Here is an 11,130-nt window from a genome sequence, read left to right on the forward strand (position 1 = left end):
TTCCGAAAATAGAAAAAGTGCGGATCTGATTTGTTCGCGATTTCAGAAATATTGAAGGAAGGCGATAGTAGAGTGACTACTCTTCAAAATTTGAAATTATTCGGTCGATTAGTTAAAGAGTTATTGAACAGTGAAATTTCACTTATGAGATTAACATCACCCTGTATATAGCAAATGGCGATCTTGATATGAGTCCCCCATGATGACCTCCATTTATGTATCCATTTGTCGCATTCTTCTCGGGATACCCTGCATATAGCCTAACTATATAAAAATATTCTCAGACAAAAACTTTTGTGAAAATATTAACGCCAAGAGAAAATGAAAAAGCGAGATTCCTTGGATGAAAAAAGTCCTATAAAAATAGAGCCACAAACGTTTTGCGATTGATCAACAGAAATTACATGTTTAGAAATTCGGAATGAGATTTAATTCGGTCATAAACAACAGGCAGAAATACCGACAAAGTTAATTCCCATCAAAAAGGAGCCGCATCATAGTCATAAATATCTAGATTGACGCAGAAATACATGTGCAGTCATCAGGGCTGGTCGGCATCCCTTTGTGCCGACGAAGAAACAACATAAATTTGCCAAATAGGTTATGGCGATACGATTATACATCGTTTCATCGCCCGTGAATAAGGCGTAAAATCATAGGTCGCAATGCACTACCCATGTCAACCTAGCTTTTCGCAGCCGGCACGAACGTAAAATGGGATATCAAACATGTTAGATATTTAACGTGTTGCGTGGTCTTGGAGCGACCATAGTGGAAGTAGACAAGGGTTATTTTCGTTTTTTTTTTGTAATGAATTGAGCTGTACTAGGTTTGTGATACTTTGTTAAATTGATTTTTTTTTTTTTGTTAAATACGACTTTGAAAATATTTCCCAAAATATGTTATTGGGATTCAACGGATGAAATAAATTTTTACTACATGTACTGAATATTACAAAATTCAATTAAAAGCTAGGCCAGCACTCATTTCATATTTTTTTTTGGTTTCACAGGAACACTCAAAAATTAGAAAAATCTCATCCCAGCACATCTGTATTTCGATTTTTCTTATGAAAATATGTGTAAAAATTGTGCTGCACTTATGGGAAGTTGTGCCCCTGACATTTCCGTAAAAAAAAATTGAAGAAAGTCAGTCCTGCACATTCGTTTTTCTTCGGCGAAAATTGATTCAGATACTTTTGCTACATTTGTGCAGTTGTCTTGTTCTGATCTGATTTTCAAAACTAATGCATAAAATGAAAAAACAATTACTGTGCTGAAATCAGTATAAAAATACCTTTCAAATGAGGTATCACTCACCCCATCTTCCCTATTCAAAATTTGGGGGTGAGGGTTGTAGTAGCAAGGGTTGAAGCGCTATGCGTCCGTAACCTACATCTTAAGTTGTCCCCCTCGAAATAGAAATCGACCTGTCCGAGCATTTCTATCGAAAAACTTTATTTCGTCTGTAATCTTGTCTGTTTCGTTTTCAAATGGCCACCCTGTATAGTAGCCCAACTATACAGAGTGAGTCTTTGCAGGTACATATATTTGAACCGAAGATTCCCGAGGTCACTTTTTTTCTTTACTATTTCTTCCGATTCGTTTTTTTTTCTCACTTAGTAGGTATACCGGACTTTGATGGAATTTCATGTTCGGAAAAGATTCATCATGTCAGTAAAAACACTATTCATTTCCACCAATTCCATTCCATTTTCGAGATATAACTGAAAATAACATTTTTTATGGATTTTCAAAAGCTCATATTTTTTCAACCGAGCCGATTCGGAAAAATGGTTGAGGAAAAAAGTATTTCCTTTGACGTCAAGAATTTTCGATTGAAATATGTGTACAAATCCAAGACATCAAAGTGTATAAAACAAATCTCGGTCAAAAAGACCAAAACTGGTTCAACTTTTTCTAATTTTTTTGTTTTTGATTAATTTTTTGTGGAAATTTCTACGGAATACCTACCTTTACATGGGTGTAGCACAATTTTTTGATGTGAGTAAAGTTGACCCAGCACATTTGGATTTTTGATTTTTTTTTTTCGAAAATCAAAAGGTGCTAGACCAACTTTCCACACAGTGTTGCCAGTGATACTGATTTTTTTTATCTTCTGCATATGAGGGAAAAACTTCGATTCGTTTTTTTTCTCACTTAGTATACCGGACTTTGATGGAATTTCATGTTCGGAAAAAATTCATCATGTCAGTAAAAACCATATTCATTTCCACCAATTTCATTCCATTTTCGAGATATAACTGAAATTTTTTTTTTCGAAAATCAAAAGGTGCTGGACAAACTTCCCACACAGGGTTACCAGTGATACTGATTTTTCTTATTTTCTGCATATGAGGGAAAACTGTTGATTTTTTCTAAAAATCTGACCATCATAATTTGGCACAATTATATTATAAATTAATTTCGCCAAAAAAATTAAAGTGCGGGGATAACTTTTTTCTGATTATTCCTATGAATATTACCGAACTTGGATTATTCTAAGCCCATGCATCAACATTACAGGAATTGTTGATTCAATCCCTAGTGAAATGCGAACTGCAAAATTTTAATTTAATTCTACTGATAAGTTTATCGAACAATGAAACTCCACCCGTAAGGCAATGTTTATTGATCACCCTGTATGACGGTGCCAATAATGGTTTATGAATTTTCTCTATGAATTAATTATTTGTGGTTACGAATTCGAGAAAAGTGCACGTACAGGGTGATCCAATATTTCCGAAAATAGAAAAAATCCGGATTTGATTTTTTCGCGATTTCAGAAATATTGAAGGAAGGCGATAGTAGAGTGACTACTTTTCAAAATTTGAAATTATTCGGTCGATTAGTTAAAGAGTTATTGAACTGTGAAATTTCACTTATGAGATTAACATCACCCTGTATATAGCAAATGGCGATCTTGATATGAGTCCCCCATGATGACCTTCATTTATGTATTCATTTGTCGCATTCTTCCCGGGATACCCTGCATATAGCCTAACTATATAAAAATATTCTCAGACAAAAACTTTTGTGAAAATATTAACGGCAAGAGAAAATGAAAAAGCGAGATTCCTTGGATGAAAAAAGTCCTATGAAAATAGAGCCACTAACATTTTGCGATTGATCAACAGAAATCACATATTCAGAAATTCGGAATGAGATTTAATTCGTCATAAACAACAGGCAGAAATACCGACAAAGTTAATTCCCATCAAAAAGGAGCCGCATCATAGTCATAAATATCTAGATTGACGCAGAAAGACATGTGCAGTCATCAGGGCTGGTCAGCATCCCTTTGTGCCGACGAAGAAACAACATGAATTTGCCAAATAGGTTATGGCGATACGAATATACGTCGTTTCATCGCCCGTGAATAAGGCGTAAAATCATAGGTCGCAATGCACTACCCATGCCAACCTAGCTTTAAAGACATTCTTTGCATTGATGACACAATATACCAAACACTTTTTTGACGAAACATCCACAAACATAAACGAGAGCTTGGTCATCAATTTCGGTCATATTGTTAGGAGGCTTTTTATCTTTAAATTTTGAAAAATCAACTGAACTAACGAAGTGGTTTTTATCATTTTTAGATTTGAATTCCATTAAGTCTTTCAAATCTTCAAGAATGCCTATGTCATCGTCTTCACAATTTTTTTCTTTGGCTCCTAGATGTAACAAAGCTATTCAAAATGCAGGTCCATACCAATATGAATTGGTATGGAGTGTGATTTGTATGTGCACTGCCATGCTGTCTGATCAAACTGAAAAGATTCTCCACAGGATCTTGATTTAGAGTTCTAGTACGCAGATATTCGAAACCAGCTTTTCGACAGTCATCCCACACCATAATTACACCTTGAATAGTGGCGATCCAACCTTCTTTACATCTGGGAGCCTTTGTTTCTAACCTGTAACAGGGTGCAAAAATTTCCATTTTTTGATCCTCTCTAAAATATTATTCCAAAACTGTATATGCTTAGTTGTCTATGAACACATCGCCTCAATTCCTTACCATCACATAAAGAGTTCGACACCCCAATCAAAGAATCAAAAAGTTGATCAATTTCTTCAATGAATTCTGCTGTATGAACTGCCGATGAAGGGAAATCAGGATTCAAGGACATAGCCTCTAAAGCTGCCGCAACTGAGTGGCTCATATTTTCAGCAGCAATAGAGACTTTCATTTTCAAGTGCGAGTGTTGTAAAGTCCAATGTTCTAAATCAATTTTGTAAATCATTTTAAATCTTTTACTACTCTCATGTTTGAAACATTGAATAATATGCTCCCATTTTGCAATTTTATTATCTCCAAATTGAATATTAAGACTTCAAGGCATTACGTGTATTTCTCAATAAATGTGGAGGATTATGTAACGCAGCAACTTTTTGATCATTCACAATGAAATAAGGTCCTGGTTGATCAGTATGGCATACGTTGATCAACTGTTTAATGGCAGCTAATGGTAGTGCCTTGATCACAAAGTGTACAATTTCTTCCAAGCAAAAATGACTTCTTTAATTAAGATTTTGAGATGAGTTTACCTGATCTTTAGTGAAGTAGTAGGCTATCGGTTGTTTCCAAGACTTATAAAGTCCGGATATCATAAAAACTAAATAATGATTAGCGGCTTCTTTGAATCGTCCAAGATTTAAGCCTAAATCTACATGTTCTACTACTTTACTCAAGGCATAAAAACGGGGTTTTCAGGAGCGGAGAGGAAGGTATGGCTCAATATATACAGAGTTAACAATCATGTAACTACTGACATGATAGAAAGTTACATAAAAACCCAAAAGGGATTCGAGAATGAAAAAATAACAGTTACTGAGATACAAACAAAACCAACCCAACTAAAAAGTTTCTGTGTTACAGCACCATTAACCAGAAAAGATAATTTATATGAACCATCATTCTGGCCACCAAATGTAGGAATCAGAAGATTTAATTTTGAGATATATAAAAGGAATAATGGAGGGCATTTTTTAGTTCAATAAATGACGACTGCAAGAGACAACATAAATATGAAGTAATAATCAAACCAATAATTTCAAAAATGAGTTTAATCCATCAAAATGTCCAATCTATCGGTAATACCATCAATAAATTGGAATATGCACTTCAGGACCATAAGGATTGCATGATATTATGTTTAACTGAACATTGGAAATCTAAAGAACAACTTATCAGTTTACCATTCAAAATTTGGGGGTGAGGGTTGTAGTAGCAAGGGTTGAAGCGCTATGCGTCCGTAACCTACATCTTAAGTTGTCCCCCTCGAAACAGAAATCGACCTGTCCGAGCATTTCTATCGAAAAACTTTATTTCGTCTGTAATCTCGTCTGTTTCGTTTTCAAATGGCCACCCTGTATAGACCACCTAATGGGGATATGAAGACTTTCTTCTTTAAATTAGAAAATATTCTGGACAAAATTCATCAAGAAAATAAACTTATCATTATTGCGGGTGATTTTAATATAGAACTGTTGCAAATGAACAAAGATAGATCGGAATTTATGAACCTTATGGAATCATTCAACCTCAATCCAACTGTTAATGAACCTACTAGAATTACAAATACATCAAGCTCTTCAATAGATAACATCTTCACAAACATTATAAAATGGGAAAGTCTTGTCTTCGATTTACATTTATCTGATCACCAAGCACAAAAATTAACCTTCCACCTGGACAGCAATAAAATAATAATATCCCTCATCGAAGATTTTTCGGACAAAAAGAGAAGGAAGAATTTCTGAAAAAATTATTCAATCAGGATTGGAATCCTGTGAAAGAGAATGCTGAAAACAATGTAAACCAGCAGTGGGATAATTTCGTGTCTATGTTTGGAAATATATTCAATGAAAATTTCCCTAAAAAACCATACGTTGAAAAAAAACATAAAAACATCTACAGAACACCCAAGATAGATGCTATAAAAACTAGACTGGATATTCTCTCCATGTTGAATAAGCAAGGCCATTTATTCATAGAGGAATACAGGAAGACAAAAAGGGAATATGATGATGCACTAGCTGAAGAAAAAAAAAGGATTTATGAAAATAGCGTAAACAAGTCGGACAACAAAAGTAAAACTATGTGGCAAATATGTAAGGAAATCACAGGTTGCGTTATGCACGCCACTCACGAAGCGTTTCTTCAAGCGTTTGGTAGCAGTCGAAGAGATTCCAGTCGGGCAGTCAAGTTCATACTCTGATTTACAGTCGTACGGCCGTGTCCCGAGCTGTCTGACTGGAATCTCTTCGACGCTTGCTACCAAACGCTTGAAGAAACGCTTCGTGAGTGGCGGGCATTAGAGAAGTGAAGGATTGTCAAGTAGAAGGAACACCGGAGGAGGTTAGTGATAAATTAAATGAGCATTTCAACAACACAGTTACCACCCTAATAAATAATTTACCCATAACAACTACAGATTTTTCACATATGGAAACCATTAATAAATCCTTTTATCTAAAACCTACAACACCTACAGAAATTGAAAACCTAGGCAAGTCAATAAAAAACAAATTTAGCAGCGGAGAAGACGAAATTCCCATAATTATAATTAAGTTAGCATTACCAGCTGTCAGTGAAATAATGTCTGTCATCATCAACAACTCCTTCAAATATGGCATCTTTCCCGAATCACTGAAACTTGCATCAATAAAACCATTATTTAAGGAAGGAAAACCAGAAGATATAAACAACTACAGACCCATAAGTTTATTACCAGGATTTTCAAGAATTTTTGAAATGTTGATGTCATCAAGGCTGATGAATTTTTTTGTTGAGAATGAGCTATTTACCGACGCCCAGCATGGTTACCTTTAAGGACGCTCAACTCGAACAGCAATTTTTTGGTTTGTGCAGTACATAATACAACAGCTTGAGCATAATAAAATGGCATTGGGTATATTTTTAGATTTGTCCAAAGCATATGATTCAATAGATACAATATATCTCTTACAAAAACTTGAATGTTATGGTGTAAGAGGAAATGCAAACAAATGGTTGAAATCATTTGTAACAAACAGGAAACAGAGAGTAACTATCACTCAAAATAATGTAACTGCCAAGTCTAAAATATTAACTCGCGCCACAGGAATTGACCAAGGAAGCACACTCGGAGGTATTTTGTTCATTATATATCTTAATGATCTAGGAGTATTATTGTTAAAAATTCAAGGATTTGTTGTTAATTATGTTGATGATACCAGTTTATTAGTAAGTGATGTAAATTTCGAAGAACTAACAAGGAAAGCTGGTCAATTATTTCTTAAGTCTAAAGCATGGTTTGACCAAAATAAATTAATATTGAATGAAAGTAAATCAAAAGCTATTCTATTTGATACAAGCAGATCACAAAAAGAAAAATCAAATATTATAAGTTGGCCAGGGTACAGTTTTCAGCTATCAGATTGTGTAAAATTTCTGGGAGTACACATTGACCAATTTCTCAACTGGCGTCAACACACTGAGATCCTGTCAATTAAATTAAGTAGAATATGTTTTGCATTGAGATCCATCACTAGATACTTGAATGAAAGAACTTTAAAAATAGTTTATTTTGGGAATTTTGAAGCAAATGTCAATTATGGAATAATATTTTGGGGAAATAATGAAAATTCAAATAAAATATTTTTGATACAAAAAAGGGCTTTCCGCATAGTTTTTAAGTTAAATTTTAGGGAATCTTGTAGGGAAAAATTCAGAAATAAGAATGTTTTCACAGTCTTTGGTCTATATTTGTTCGAATGTTTGTTGTTTCTGCACAAAAATAGGCACAATTTTACAGAATGGAATATAAATATATATAACACAAGATCTTTAGACATAAACTTTCCTGCACATAGGTTAACATAAACAGAGAAATGTCCATCTTACATGAGTATAAGAGCTTTCAATAAGTTGCCTAATCAAATTAAATGTATATCAGATTACAAACTATTCAAGAATAGAATAAAGAATTTATTAATAATGTTAGAGCCATATAGTCTGGCAGAATATTTCGAAGGGGCGGTATAAGGGCCTGTAAATCTATGACGTCATTTCACTTAAATTTTTCTTTGTATAACATTGTATTTGTTTATTTGAAATAGAGAAGCATTATCTATCTATCTATCATGGTCATAATGTAAATCGTAAGATGAAGATATTTGATCAAACATTACACAACAAAAGGACCCCGCACGTTTAGTACGGGAAATGGCTTTCCGTGAATTTGGCTGAATTTTTGATATGTTGTAGTTCTTGATGAACTGATCAGAAAAGTCCTTAGCCACAAAGCTCAAAAATGGACAGTTTTCGAGATATGGAGCTTTGAAATTGGATTTTTTGCAATTTTGGGGGTTTTTGCTCATCAATCGGGGAGCTCTCATTTCTGGTTTTGATGGAATTTGGATGTTCGGCGGCCAGAACCCGACTGAAAAATGATCTTCCTTGGTTATATTAGGCACCGCCATCGATAATTTTTTATACACTGCCCAACATTGGCTATGAAATGAGATACAAAATCCAAGATCTTCCATCCATCTTTTCATGCCACAAGATGACGCCAGAATAATTCACATGACCGAGAAACGACATATTGTGAGATTTTTTTAAGAGAGAGCATAATAACTGAATCCTCATATATCTGATGTCCAATAATATCAAATATGTTAGCCGAAATGTTGATAACCAGGCATCGCGAGCTAGCTGTAATGGGGGAAAATGGGAAAATCATAATCATATATCCTCAGGGATAACAATTGTGATCACTATTGATGTCATTTACATATGATATGTGATTTGTTTCTCACAAATCTTGATAATCTGACAATGGGGTGCCTAGACATTTTCCTCAGAATCTCTCGAAATTGATGATAGCATCTCACAGACAAACGAATCCGTGAAAATGTCTGCAGTTTTGATACAATATAGTACTATCCGGGTAGAATATAGAAGTCCAAGTGTTGGAAGCTAACTATGAATGGAACTTCCGATATTAACCCACGAATTCTTGAAAATGATTTTTTTTTTCTATGAACTTTTTGAACTTCACACATACGAATGAATACTATCTAATAATATGATCGTTGGCAAAATGAATGAGTAAATCAATCAAAAACAATACAATAATGAGAATATCATTCATAATAATAATAACAATAATGATAATTTTGCCCTCGATTCGATTTATAATATACTAAATGATTTCTTGCGATTGCTAATATAATTTTAAATTGTTTTTTGTTTATTATCATTATTGTTATTTTTATTATGAATGCTATTCTCATTATTATATTGTTTTTGATTGATTTACTCATTCATTTTGCCAACGATCATATTATTAGATAGTATTCATTCGTATGTGTGAAGTTCAAAAAGTTCATAGAAAAAAAAATATTTTCAAGAATTCGTGGGTTAATATCGGAAGTTCCATTCATAGTTTGCTTCCAACACTTGGACTTCTATATTCTACCCGGATAGTACTATATTGTTTCGAAACTGCAGACATTTTCACGGATTCGTTTGTCTGTGAGATGCTATCATCAATTTCGAGAGATTCTGAGGAAAATTTCTAGGCACCCCATTGTCAGATTATCAAGATTTGTGAGAAACAAATCACATATCATATGTAAATGACATCAATAGTGATCACAATTGTTATCCCTGAGGATATATGATTATGATTTTCCCATTTTCCCTCATTACAGCTCGCGATGCCTGGTTATCAACATTTCGGCTAACATATTTGATATTATTGGACATCAGATATATGAGGATACAGTTATTATGGTCTCTCTTAAAAAAATCTCACAATATGTCGTTTCTCGGTCATGTGAATTATTCTGGCGTCATCTTGTGGCATGAAAAGATGTATGGAAGATCTTGGATTTTGTATCTCATTTCATAGCCAATGTGGAGCAGTGTATAAAAAATTATCGATGGCGGTGCCTAATATAACCAAGGAAGATCATTTTTCAATCGGGTTCTGGCCGCCGAACATCCAAATTCCATCAAAACCAGAAATGAGAGCTCCCCGATTGATGAGCAAAAACCCCCAAAATTGCAAAAAATCCAATGTCAAAGCTCCATATCTCGAAAACTGTCCATTTTTGAGCTTTGTGGCTAGGGACTTTTCTGATCAGTTCATCAAGAACTACAACATATCAAAAATTCAGCCAAATGCACGGAAAGCCATTTCCCGTACTAAACGTGCGGGGTCCTTTATCAAGAGTGGAGAATTTAGAAAATTTGACTGCTAATTTCTGGAATATTTGTTTATTGATGCCAAAATGGAATCAATGGAATCAAAATGGAAGGACCTCAAAATTGTATTTGAAGTTGATTTACTCGGCAATCTCAAGAATTTTGACAAAAATCTGTATGAACGTGGACCACGTTTATATAAAGCTAATGCAAAATGTTTGTCTTCAGGTGTCCAACGCTCCCCATGTTTCCTTGACTTTGAATTTCTGAACTGAGAAGATATAGATTGAACCCCATTATTACTAATTGACTTTTTCAGTTGTAAAAATAATTTGGAATGACTTATCTTCTTGGCTAATTTTAATTTATGTTCGGACTTTTCAATGTTTTTTTTTTCAATCTACACAACTGCTCTTTTTGCCTTATACTAATATCATAAAAAAAAATTCTCTATATTTTAACTGACTCTTTCGCTTGATATTAATTTGATTTAAAATGCCAGATCTTTTCTTCGCAACAGGGGAAAGAGCCACAGTACTTGGATGGTTATTTGTGATAGCTAAACTTGTACTCGGCACACAATTAATTAAATTATTCTGATCAGAGAGCAGTGCATAATTCGGAAAATCTGGCAGAACTGAAGGTAAAAGTCTGGTTTTAAGTGTACTAAAATAATTGTCTTCACTGAAATGGTCCTCACATATCTTACTGTGTATGTGTATGTTAATGTTATTGTAAATATGTACCAGAAGTTTAACATTGAAGAAAACCTCACTCATATTATTCTATGATCCTAAGTTTAGGTCCATGATGTGTACCTCTTGCTCTCTCCTCTTTTAGTTCGGTCAGTGTAACGAGTAAGTTGTACCAGTAGTTGTATCTCAATATATTCAGTTCTTTATTACACCACGTGTACATTCATTTCAA

Source organism: Harmonia axyridis, chromosome 3, assembly GCF_914767665.1.
Source record: "Harmonia axyridis chromosome 3, icHarAxyr1.1, whole genome shotgun sequence".
NCBI classification, from domain to species: domain Eukaryota; kingdom Metazoa; phylum Arthropoda; class Insecta; order Coleoptera; family Coccinellidae; genus Harmonia; species Harmonia axyridis.